The sequence below is a fragment of the Coregonus lavaretus genome (genome assembly GCF_964263955.1).
Source record: "Coregonus lavaretus genome assembly, contig: HAP1_SCAFFOLD_941, whole genome shotgun sequence".
Taxonomy (NCBI): Eukaryota; Metazoa; Chordata; class Actinopteri; order Salmoniformes; family Salmonidae; genus Coregonus; species Coregonus lavaretus.
The window spans coordinates 73042-86712 of NW_028164445.1; the positions used below are offsets into that span (position 1 = coordinate 73042).

The following is a 13671-nucleotide window of genomic DNA, read 5'->3' on the forward strand; positions in this document are numbered from 1 at the left end:
GGGGGGGGGGTCGTCAAAGGTCATGCCAGGCTGGCCGGTCCGGAACAGGGAAGCAAGGAGACCTGGGTAAGGGGAGAGCCGCTTTGGCTCATGGAGCCATGGTGTCTTGGCACCCCGTGTAGATGCTGCTTCAGCCTCCACCTTCGCCATCTCCTCTGTACCTCGTACTGTACCTGTGTGTGGGGGGAGGGGATGGAGAAAGTGTATCATCGAGCACTAGTTAATCAGGGCTAGCTGCCTAATATTAGCAATAGCACATTTATACCACTTATTTCAACTTCATTTAACATCATAGTTTTGAGAAATGGACAAAAAACCTACCTCCCCATTTAGAAAACAGTAAAGAACAGCAACTCCAAAGCCCTGGAAAGGAAGAAAGGGGAATTTAGACATCAAATAGTATTCCTGCAAAGTAAAAAAGTAAAAATCTAAATTACCTGTGTTGATGCAAGAGCCAGCTCAACAAAGGTCCATATTTTGTAAGTTAAACCACTGACTTTGATGGGTAAGAAGGCAAAGAGGATGTAGTACAAACCAAAGAGGGTCACCAAAAGAAAAGTAGATTTGGTAAGTCTCCTGAAAAGATACAAGGAAAATATGCAATTTTACAATACACAAAATACATAAATCAATACTGTACACATGTTTGGAGAGATTCCATTAGTTTGCCGTTGTGCTGGTCTTTCAGGTTTGACTGGGCAACGCTTACAGAAAGTTAGCACAGGTACTGTAACACTGTTTTAAGTTTTTTTTATACCCTACAGAATAAACATCCTTGAAATGCTTTGGTAATAGTATATTCTGGTGATTTTGACAACTCACTTGTATTGGCTGAATTCAGTTCCATGCATGTCTGGCATCCGCAGTTTCCCCACCAGAATTCGTATGATACTCAGAAAAAATATAAAATTAATCTGCAATGAAATGGCAACAAATGATTACCGTAGGGAGTAAAACAAATATTTACATTCTGAGTTATATAAAAAACAAACATCAAATTGTATTTGTCACATACACCGAATACAAAGGGTGTTAACTGACAGTGAAACGCTTGCTTACGAGCCCTTTACAACAATGCAGTAAAAACATATATACAAGAATGAAGCTGTATACAGGGAGTACCAGATCAATGTGCATGGGTATGGGGTACACTATTTGAGGTAGATAAGGACATGAAGTCAGGGTAAAGGGACTAGGCATCAGGATAGATAAAAATATAAGTAAAATAAAGCACAGAGTAGCAGCAGCAGCATGTGTGTGTTTCTTTTTTTGTATACAAAACATTAAGAACACCTGCTCTTTCCATGACAGACTGACCAGGTGAAAGCTATGGTCCCTTATTGATGTCACCTGTTAAATCTACTCCAATCAGTGTAGATGAAGGGGAGGAGACAGGTTAAAGAAGGATGTTTAATCCTTGAGACATGGATTGTGTGTGTGTGCCATTCAGAGGGTGAATGGGAAAGACAAAAGATTTAAGTGCTTTTGAATAGGGAATGGTAGTAGGTGCCAGGTACACCGGTTTGAATGTTTCAAGAAATGCAACGCTGCTGGGTTTTTCACGCTCAACAGTTTCCTGTGTGTATCAAGAATGCTCCACCACCCAAAGGACATCCAGCCAACTTGACACAACTGTGGGAAGCATTGAAGTCAACGTGGGCCAGCATCCCTGTGGAACGCTTTCGACACCTTGTAGTCCATGCCCTGATGAATTGAGGCTATTCTGATGGCAAAAGGGGGTGCAACTCAATATTAGGAAGGTGTTCGTAATGTTTTGTACACTCAGTGTGTGTGTGTGTATGTATGTGTGTATATACAGTGGGGGAAAAAAGTATTTAGTCAGCCACCAATTGTGCAAGTTCTCCCACTTAAAAAGATGAGAGAGGCCTGTAATTTTCATCATAGGTACACGTCAACTATGACAGACAAATTGAGGAAAAATTTTCCAGAAAATCACATTGTAGGATTTTTTATGAATTTATTTGCAAATTATGGTGGAAAATAAGTATTTGGTCACCTACAAGCAAGCAAGATTTCTGGCTCTCACAGACCTGTAACTTCTTCTTTAAGAGGCTCCTCTGTCCTCCACTCGTTACCTGTATTAATGGCACCTGTTTGAACTTGTTATCAGTATAAAAGACACCTGTCCACAACCTCAAACAGTCACACTCCAAACTCCACTATGGCCAAGACCAAAGAGCTGTCAAAGGACACCAGAAACAAAATTCTAGACCTGCACCAGGCTGGGAAGACTGAATCTGCAATAGGTAAGCAGCTTGGTTTGAAGAAATCAACTGTGGGAGCAATTATTAGGAAATGGAAGACATACAAGACCACTGATAATCTCCCTCGATCTGGGGCTCCACACAAGATCTCACCCCGTGGGGTCAAAATGATCACAAGAACGGTGAGCAAAAATCCCAGAACCACACAGGGGGACCTAGTGAATGACCTGCAGAGAGCTGGGACCAAAGTAACAAAGCCTACCATCAGTAACACACTACGCCGCCGGGGACTCAAATCCTGCAGTCCCAGACGTGTCCCCCTGCTTAAGCCAGTACATGTCCAGGCCCGTCTGAAGTTTGCTAGTGTGCATTTCGATGATCCAGAAGAGGATTGGGAGAATGTCAGATGAAACCAAAATATAACTTTTTGGTAAAAACTCAACTCGTCGTGTTTGGAGGACAAAGAATGCTGTGTTGCATCCAAAGAACACCATACCAACTGTGAAGCATGGGGGTGGAAACATCATGCTTTGGGGCTGTTTTTCTGCAAAGGGACCAGGACGACTGATCCGTGTAAAGGAAAGAATGAATGGGGGGGCCGTGTATCGTGAGATTTTGAATGAAAACCTCCTTCCATCAGCAAGGGCATTGAAGATGAATTGTGGCTGGGTCTTTCAGCATGACAATGATCCCAAACACACCGCCCGGGCAACGAAGGAGTGGCTTCGTAAGAAGCATTTCAAGGTCCTGGAGTGGCCTAGCCAGTCTCCAGATCTCAACCCCATAGAAAATATTTGGAGGGAGTTGAAAGTCCGTGTTGCCCAGCGACAGCCCCAACACATCACTGCTCTAGAGGAGATCTGCATGGAGGAATGGGCTAAAATACCAGCAACAGTGTGTGAAAACCTTGTGAAGACTTACAGAAAACGTTTGACCTGTGTCATTGCCAACAAAGGGTATATAACAAAGTATTGAGAAACTTTTGTTATTGACCAAATACTTATTTTCCACCATAATTTGCAAATAAATTCATTAAAAATCCTACAATGTGATTTTCTGGATATTTTTTTCTCATTTTGTCTGTCATAGTTGACGTGTACCTATGATGAAAATTACAGGCCTCTCTCATCTTTTTAAGTGGGAGAACTTGCACAATTGGTGGCTGACTAAATACTTTTTTTCCCCACTGTATATATAAAATGTATAGAGAGGGCTAGTCAGTGCAAGATAGGGTCAATGCAGATAGTCCGGGTAACCATTTAATTAACTATTTATGGCTATTAGCAGTCTTACGGCTTGGGGGTAGAAGCTGTCTCGGAACCTGTTGGGCCGAGAGCTGATGCTCCGGTACCATTTGCCGGACGGTAGCAGAGTGAACAGTGAACTTGGGTGGGTGTCTTTGACACATTTTCAGGCCTTCCTCTGACATTGCCTGATATAGAGGTCCTGGATGGCAGGGAGCTCGGTCCCAGTGATGTACTGAGCCGTCCGCACCACCCTCTGTAGCGCTTTGCGGTCGAGGGCGGTGCATTTTCCATACCAAGCGGTGATGCACCCAATCAAAATGCTCTCGATGCAGCTGTGTAACTTTTTGACGATCCAAGGGCCCATGCCAAATCTTTTCGGCCCTGAGGGGAAGAGACACTTTCGTGCCCTCTTCACGACTGTGCGGGTGTGTGTACACCATGTTAAGTCCTTAGTGATGTGGACGCCAAGGAACTTGAAGCTTTCGACCTGCTCCACTACAGCCCCATCGATGTGGATCGGGACATGCTCTCCCCTCTTTCTCCTGTAGTCCACACTCAGCTCCTTGGTCTTACTGATGTTGAGGAGAGGCTGATGTCCTGCCACCACACTGCCAAGTCTCTGACCTCCTCCCTGTAGGCTGTCTCATCACCATCAGTGATCAGGCCTACCACCGTTGTCGTCAGCAAACTTGATGGTGCTGGAGTCGTGGGTGAACAGGGAGTACAGGAGGGGACTAGGCACACACCCCTGAGGGGCCCCCGTGTTGATGGTCAGCGTGGCGGAGGTGTTGTTGCCTACCCTCACCATCTGGGGCCGGCCCGTCAGGAAGTCCAGGATCCAGTTACAGAGGTTCAGTCCCAGGGTCCCGAGCTTGGTGAGGAGCTTGGAGGGGAATATGGTGTTGAATGCTGCGCTGTAGTCTATGAACAGCAATCTCACATAGTGATTTCCCCTCTTGTCCAGGTGGGAGAGGGCGGTGTGAAATGCAATTGAGATAGCATCATCTGTGGATCTGTTGGGGCAGTATGTGAATTGGGAGTGGTTCCAGGGTGTCTGGGATAATGGTGTTGATGTGTGACTTGACCAGCCTTCCAAAGCACTTAATAATTAAAGATGCGAGTGCTACAGGGCGATAGTCATTTAGGCAGTTTACCTTGGAGTTCTTGGGAACAGGTACAATGGTGGTCAGCTTGAAACATGTTAGGATTACAATCTGGTACAAGGAGAGATTGAACATGTCCGTGAAGACACTTGCCAGCTGGTCTGCGCATGCTCTGAGAATGTGCCCTGGTATTCTGTCTTGAAGAATCTTGAACAATGCATAGGCCTAATCATTAGTTATCAACAGAGATTGATGCACTTACAACTATGAAGAGTAGGACTGGTACTCTGAGAATCCACCAAACCCAGTCATGTACCCTTGTCTCCCAGCAGCTTGAGGAGAAAGAGAAACCTATTAATGTATGTGAACTATGATGATGATGCAATTGTCATCTGTTTAAAATGGTCTATGACATCCCATTCATCTGTATCTTACCCTTCATCCTCATAGAAGTATTTTGCCAAGCCCCAGGATACAATGACAATCATTGGCAAACCTATGTAGAAAAACAAAAACTGTTTAGTTAAATTCAATCCCTCTTTTCAGTGAACAGTTCACTATGACATGACATTGCTAGATGACATCAATGACATGGCATGTGTAGTGTTGTTGTAATGTAGAGGGGACAGGTGTCCGTACCCCAGCCCTGGATGATGTACCACCACAGGGGTTTCTTCTTGGAGAAGAAGGAGACGCTGACCAGGGTGTGGAGGTAGTGTCCCTCCACCAGCAGCCAGCTGTAGTTAGCCATGATGCAGTAGTTGGAGAACATCACCACTAACTTACACACCACCTACAGGATATGATGAGAAAAGATACACTACATGACCAAAAGTATGTGGACACCTGCTTGTCAAACGTCTCATTCCAAAATCATGGGCATTCATATGGAGTTTGTCCCCCCTTTGCTGCTATAACAGCCTCCACTTCTGGGAAGGCTTTCCACTAGATGTTGGAACATTGCCACGGGGACTTGCTTCCATTCAGCCACGAGTATAAGTGAGGTCGGGCACTGATGTTGGGTGATTAGGCCTGAATCGCAGTCGGCGGTCCAATTTATCCCAAAGGTGTTCGATGGGGTTGAGGTCAGGGATCTGTGCAGGCCAGTCAAGTTATATTTACTCATCAATCTACACACAATACCCCATAATGACAAAGCGAAAACTAAAAACACCTTATTTACATAAGTATTCAGACCCTTTGCTATGAGACTCGAAATTGAGCTCAGGTGCATCCTGTTTCCATTGTTCATCCTTGAGATGTTTCTACAACTTGATTGGAGTCCACCAGTGGTAAATTCAATTGATTGGACATGATTTGGAAAGGCACACACCTGTCTATATAAGGTACCACAGTTGACAGTGCATGTCAGAGGAAAAACCAAGCCATGAGGTCGAAGGAATTGTCCGTAGAGCTCCGAGACAGGATTGTGTTGAGGCGCAGATCTGGGGAAGGGTACAGCAATGTCTGCAGCATTGAAGGTCCCCAAGAACACAGTGGGCTCCATCATTCTTAAATGGAAGAAGTTTGGAACCACCAAGACTCTTCCTAGAGCTGGCTGCCCGGCCAAACTTAGCAATCGGGGGAGAAGGGCCTTGGTCAGGGAGTTGACCAAGAACCCGATGGTCACTCTGACAGAGCTTCAGAGTTCCTCTGTGGAGATGGGAGAACCTTCCAGAAGGACAACCATCTCTGCAGCACTCCACCAATCAGGCCTTTATAGTAAAGTGGCCAGACGGAAGCCACTCCTCAGTAAAAGGCACATGACAGCCCGCTTGGAGTTTGGCTAAAGGACTCTCAGACCATGAGAAACAAGATTCTCTGGTCTGATGAAACCTGGCACCATCCCTACGGTGAAGCATGGTGGTGGCAGCATCATGCTGTGGGGATGTTTTTCAACGGCAGGGACTGGGAGACTAGTCAGGATTGAGGGAAAGATGAACAGAGCAAAGTACAGAGAGATCCTTGATGAAAACCTGCTCCAGTGCGCTCAGGACCTTAGACTTAGGCGAAGGTTCACCTTCCAACAGGACAACGACCCTAAGCACACAGCCAAGACAACGCAGGAGTGGCTTCGGGACAAGTCTCTGAATGTCCTTGAGTGGCCCAGCCAGAGCCTGGACTTGAACCCCATCGAACATCTCTGGAGAGACTTGAAAATAGGTGTGCAGCAATGCTCCCCATCCAACCTGACAGAGCTTGAGAGGATCTGCAGAGAAGAATGGGAGAAATTCCCAAATACAGGTGTGCCACGCTTGTAGCGTCATACCCAAGAAGACTTGAGGCTGTAATCGCTGCCAAAGGTGCTTCAACAAACTATTGAGTAAAGGGTCTGAATACTTATGTAAATGTGATATTTCAGTTTTTTATGTTTCATAAATTTGCAAACATTTCTAAAAACCTGTTTTTGCTTTGTCATTATGGGGTATTGTGTGTAGATTGATGAGGGAAAAAAACAATGTAATCCATTTTAGAATAAGGCTGTAACGTAACAAAATGTGGAAAAGTCAAGGGGTCCGAATACTTTCCGAATGCACTGTATAGTGTAGGAGGGGTATTTTAGTATGTTCATATCATGTTGAAAGATTAATAACTATCAAAACCAGGAATTTTTTGAAGAGTTAGAAAAGTGAGTTATTCTGCTTTCACACACTAAATTACACATTTCTCTCTATCAATGTGTTCATCCATTTACACATGCATTGACAGTCACTACAAAGTACAGTAGATACGTACTGGGTAGTCGTCACAATGGTAGAAGTCTTCATCGGTGAAGAGCACAGAGTCTTTGATGAAGATGAAGGAAGCACGCAGGATGAAGGAGACAAAGAGTTGGATGTGGATGTAGTTTCTGGTGCAGTGCAGTTTCCTAGACAACAGGAAAAGTGTCAAAGCAGATGTAAATGTCCTCCTTGACCAACATGCTTTTGACACCCATGTTGTAATATGTTTAATCCTCCACTGAGACACAATATTAAGATAAGCATGTTGGTTACAGTCTGGTTTATTGGGTATCCAAATGGATTATCATATATTTTTATCATAATAATTCTTAGACTTGATTCTCTGTTTCTCACCTAAAGAGACAGAGGATGGTGATGGCGATGGTGAGAGAGATTAGAGAGAGAGCGTAGCCTGCAGTGTACATGGTCTTCACGTAGGGGAAGTACATGTGGGAGTCATGTGACTGGGAGGAAAAAGTGGCCTGGTGTAAGAATATATTTTTATGAAAATTGTCCATGTATTTTTAAATCACTGCTCAACACTTCTATGGCTTTCCCTTATTTTTATGTATTTGTCCTGAATCAAAGACAAAACCATTGATGTAGCATATACTAAGATTACACATGTACCCACCTCTCCAAGTAAGTGTAAGGTTTCGTTGAAACATGCATGCTCGTACGGAGGGAATGGGTCCGTCCAGCCCGTGTCTGTGCAGTTCCGGTACACTTTACCTGGAAAATCATACAGTCTCATCAATACTTACTTACTGTTCTGTTCAAATAAACGAATTATGGCCATCAAAATAGTCGGCATCAGAGTAAAAAAACTTGACCATGCAGAGCAACGGTGGAACAGACCAAATATTTTCTAAGACACACAGACCTACATAGTACGCAGGTTCAATCTCTCTGGTATTTTAGTGCAGGCAGTAGTTTTTGCAGGCTTCATTTGTGTTATGTAAGGTTGTCATAAATCACTTCATGATGCCGCTGTTTCCACAAGCAGACCTTTTATGAACTCTTTACCACTCCTCTGTCCTTTTAGTCTATCGCATATATGAGCATCAATCAACAGTTTATGGTAGAAAGACAAACATTTTTGTATTGAATGGAAACAAATTATCTTAGTAGTGGATCATTAACTAACACATACATAATAGCCAGGGGTGGGGTGGGAGTCTAAGACATCATAACAGCCAGGGGTGGGGTGGGGGTCTAACACATAACAGCCAGGGGTGCGGTGGGGGTCTAACACATCATAACAGCCAGGGGTGGGGTGGGGGTCTAACACATAACAGCCAGGGGTGGGGTGGGGGTCTAAGACATCATAACAGCCAGGGGTGGGGTGGGGGTCTAACACATAACAGCCAGGGGTGGGGTGGGGGTCTAACACATCATAACAGCCAGGGGTGGGGTGGGGGTCTAACACATAAAAGCCAGGGGTGGGGTGGGGGTCTAACACATAACAGCCAGGGGTGGGGTGGGGGTCTAACGCATAACAGCCAGGGGTGGGGTGGGGGTCTAACACATAACAGCCAGGGGTGGGGTGGGGGTCTAACACATAACAGCCAGGGGTGGGGTGGGGGTCTAACGCATTGTAACAGCCAGGGGTGGGGTGGGGGTCTAACACATCATAACAGCCAGGGGTGGGGTGGGGGTCTAACACATAACAGCCAGGGGTGGGGTGGGGGTCTAATACATAACAGCCAGGGGTGGAGTGGGGGTCTAACACATAACAGCCAGGGGTGGGGTGGGGGTCTAACACATCATAACAGCCAGGGGTGGGGTGGGGGTCTAACACATCATAACAGCCAGGGGTGGGGTGGGGATCTAACACATAACAGCCAGGGGTGGGGTGGGGGTCTAACACATAACAGCCAGGGGTGGAGTGGGGGTCTAACACATAACAGCCAGGGGTGGGGTGGGGGTCTAACACATCATAACAGCCAGGGGTGGGGTGGGGGTCTAACACATCATAACAGCCAGGGGTGGGGTGGGGGTCTAACACATAACAGCCAGGGGTGGGGTGGGGGTCTAACACACACATTGTAACAGCCAGGGGTGGGGTGGGGGTCTCTCACCTTCTGATTTGAAGAAATTGGGACAGTTATGTGATGCAGTTTCCCCTACAAAAGCAGGAGACCAGCAATTCAAGTGGTCCCACATACCCTTGCAGTCTGTATAAGAAAAAAAAATCAGTTACCATTATCTTTTTTTTGGGGGGGGGGGGGTATACATGTGTTTGGTGGTTTATTGTCATGCATTATATGGCAAACAGTACTCTCGAATAAGAATGATGTACGGCTCACAGTCTGCTTGAACCTTTCATAGTTAAAAAGAAAAATAATGTGTGCATGTGTCATCTCCCCATAGCCTACAGTGCCTCCAGAAGGTATTCACACCCCTTGACTTTTTCCACATTTTGTTGTAACAGACTGAATTTAAAATTGATTCAATTGAGTTTTTTGTCACTGGAATTAAGTGGAATTATGTTTTTTGAAATGTTTACAAATAAATAAAAAATGAAAAGCTTAAATGTCTTTAGTCAATAAGTATTCAACCCCTTTGTTATTGCAAGCCTAAATAAGTTCAGGAGTAAACATATGTTAACAAGTCACATAATAGTTTTATTTTATTTTATGTCTACCTCATCTCTGTACCCCACACATACAATTATCTGTAAGGTCCCTCAGTCGAGCAGTCAACTTTACACACATATTCAACCACAAAGACCACAGAGGTTTTCCAATGCCTCATAAAGAAGGGCACCTATTGGTAGATGGTTAAAAAAAAATTAAAGCAGACATTGAATATCCCTTTGAGCATGGTGAAGTTATTAACTACACTTTGGATGGTGTATCAATACACCTAGTGACTAAAAAGATAGCGGTGTCCTTCCTAACTCAGTTGCTGGAGAGGAAGGAAACCACTCAGGGATTTCGCCATGAGGCCAACGATGACTTTAAAACAGTTAAGAGTTTAATGGCTGTGATAAGAGAAAACTAAGGATGGATCAACATTGTAGTTACTCCACAATACTAACTTAATTGACAGGGAAAATAAGGAAGCCTGTACAGAACAAAAATATTCCAAAACATGCATCCTGTTTGCAACAAGGCACTAAAGTAATACAGCAAAAACATTGACAAAACAATGTACTTTTTGTCCTGAATACACAGTGTTATGTTTGGGGGAAATTCAATACAACACATTACTGAGTAGCACTCTCCATATGTTCAAGCATAGTGGTGGCTGCATCATGTTATGGGTATGCTTGTAATCATTGGAATGGGCACAGGCAAAATCCTAGAAAAAAACCTGCTTCAGTCTGCTTTCCACCAGACACTGGGAGATTAATTCACCTTTCAGCAGGACAAAACATAAGACCACATCTACACTGGAGTGTTCCTGAGTTGCCGAGTTACAGTTTTGATTTAAATCTGCTTTAAAATCTATGGCAAGATCTGAAAATGGTTGTCTTGCAATGATCAACAACCAATTTGACAGAGCTTGAAGAATTTTGAAATGAATAATGGGCAAATGTTGCACAATCATGCTGTGGAAAGGTCTTAGAGAGACTTACCCAGAAAAGACTCACAGCTGTAGTCTCTGTAGAAAAGTCTCTGCCAAAGGTGATTCTAATATACACTGAGTATACCAAACATTAGGAACACCTTCCTAATATGTGTTAGCATTTCCCCCCCACTTTGACATGAAAGTATTTTGTGTAGATAGTTGACCAATTTTTAACCCTCTTTGTAACAACAACATTTGGAAAAGGTCAAGGGGTGTGAATAATTTCTGAAGTCACTGAGTGTACAAAACATTAAAAAAGTATTCCTTATTTGCAAAGTTTCTCAAAATCTAAAGGCATAACCTTCAACCTAGATTATTTTTCCATGACATAGTAGACTGACCAGGTGAATCCAGGTGAAAGCTATGATCCGTTATTGATGTCACCTGTTTAATCCACTTAAAATCAGTATAGATGAAGAGGAGGAGACAGGTTAAATATGGATTTTGAAGCCTTGAGACATGGATTGTGTATGCGTCAATTTAAATGTGAATGGGCAAGACAAAAAATGTAAGTGCCTTTGAACGGGGTATGGTAGTAGTAGGTGCCAGGTGCACAAGTTTGAGTGTGTCAAGAACTGCAACACTGCTGGGGTTTTCCACGCTCAACAGTTTCCAGTGTGTATCAAGAATGGTCCACCAAACATCCTGCTAACTTGACACAACTGTGGGAAGCATTGGAGTCAACATGGGCCAGCATCCCTGTGGAACGCTTTCGACACCTTGTAGTCCATGCCCCGACGAATTGAGGCTGTTCTAAGGGCAAAAGGGGGTACAAACTCAGTATTATGAAGGTGTTCCTAATGTTTCGTACACTCAGTGTATATGTATGTACCTTTGCCAAACATGCCCAGCTGTTTCAAACACGCGCGTTCATTCTTACCTTCAAGTACATGCAGGGGCGGTGTGTTCATTAGGGCGATATGGGCGACGCACTGCCAAACGGGAAAAGGAAGGGATTTTTTTTCTAATCAATTATATCACGGCAACAGTAGTTCAGTGTTCTAATCTAGACGCCTGATCTGCCACTAAATGTCCAATCAGGCTAAAGTCGTGCTTCAAATGTCCCCGCCCATTTTGGGGCGATTTCAGTCAGGTTGAAAATCGCCCAGACGTCTCTCATAGCCTCTAATGTAAAATATATTTTTTTCAAATATCAGAGCTTTCAATACAATCTCTATGGGTTTCTGAGGGCTTGCACTTACGCGCTTTCGTCATACGTAACGTAACGTAACCATGAACGTAACTAAGAAACTACTCTTTCACCCTGAAGGCGGCAAGGCAGACAGCACCGCTTGGACAGCGACTGGTGTAACCGACATGCACCATCTTTCAGAAAAGATTAAGAAAAATGAGCTGTCAAAGACCCACATATAGCTGTTTGAGATTGTTTGCTTTGGGGAGAGTGAATATTGCCACTCAACTGGATGAGGGATACAGGCTAGCTGTCCGCCGCCACAACGATGAGGTTAGCAACAGCAGAGTCGTGAACACTGTCTACGAGAATCGAGACGACCTCATAGAATGTTTTGAAGCCATCCGGACGGGTTCATTGGGTTCATTTGACCAGCACACCGTGAGAGAGGCAGCTGGCTACGTGAGGATACTACATGATGAAGATTTAATTTTTTTCCTGCGGCTTTTTCACAAAATCATGCCCCACGTCGACATTCTGTACCAGAAGCTACAGAAGAAGGACATCGATGCTGTCTTTATCAAACGTGCCCTCGACAGCTTCACAAGCAAGTGCAGGCCATAAGGTAAGATTAAACAATATCAAAAAATGTGGTAAAAGCTCTTGTTGATCCTGCAATCTGAACAAATACCAAGATGCTGTATTTTCAGCTGATATTTCATTTGTTTATGGAAATGCATATTGTTTATGCAGTGTTGAGGAATGTGAAAGAACACCCTTGATTATTTTTACTGTGATAACTTATTTTGCTTTTGTAAGCCAACACTTTTGAGATCAGTCAATAAATGCTTCTGGTATTGACTTATATGCTGCCCCTGTCTTCATGTTGTTGCTGGACATATCTTTTTAAAAATGTGTGTAGGTCACCTAAATCATCAGAAAAATTGCCCCCCCTGAGAATTTTTTCAGGAGCCGCCACTGAGTACATGCCCAGTAGGATTCCAATAATTCCAATGTGCATTTTGTCAGTCACAAGCATCATATACCAGAAAACTGTAACCAAATTATAGACTTTAATAAACTGCAAACTGACTTTCGGTACTAAAAGTCTGAAATAATCGTCCAATTCAAACCAGCAAGTCATCAAACAGCATCCACTGGCTTTGTCCAAACCAACTGCATGTGTTTTGTTTGAGCAGTTATTACACCTGCCCAATTTTATAATAGACTAGTACCGAAGACAGTACAGTATGAAGATAGGCAGAAACTGCTTCTCCAATATAAATCCCCGATAACGCATGTAGGCGAAGTCATGGCAACGTTGGCTCGCTAAACTCATGCGCAGAAATACGTCATTGTGTCTAATGGTCGTCTCACGCTGTACTGCACATGTGCAGACCGTCATGTCAAAGGCACTCTTTTGATATAAAGTTGTTTTTGACAAAAATGAAAACGTGTCAGTGTGTCACTTTCACGAGGTTGTAGTAATACCATGTTCAACTACTTAAGACGATGTCTCGACTACAGGTTGTGCCTTTAGATTTCGAGAAAATGTACAACAAATGAATATTTTTATACTTCTCTCATTGACTTCATAAACCCCAAACCCCGGTCTTGTCTGCTTGGCCTGTTTCGCAAGCGTTCCCAGATGTTGCGCCTCTGGGT

At 43.9% G+C, this 13671-nt stretch overlaps 1 pseudogene across 1 annotated transcript; it reads right to left on the reverse strand.

Moving 5' to 3' along the window:
* Positions 1 to 20: 20 nt before the first annotated feature.
* Positions 21 to 13048, reverse strand: LOC311117023 (secretin receptor-like; annotated as a pseudogene). Its single transcript has 13 exons — positions 12986 to 13048; positions 9535 to 9620; positions 9380 to 9475; positions 7933 to 8030; positions 7653 to 7762; positions 7312 to 7444; positions 5215 to 5368; positions 5011 to 5071; positions 4838 to 4907; positions 823 to 914; positions 438 to 576; positions 322 to 363; positions 21 to 173 (listed from the first exon to the last, which is right to left on the reverse strand). The product of its transcript is annotated as a secretin receptor-like (transcript).
* Positions 13049 to 13671: the final 623 nt, after the last annotated feature.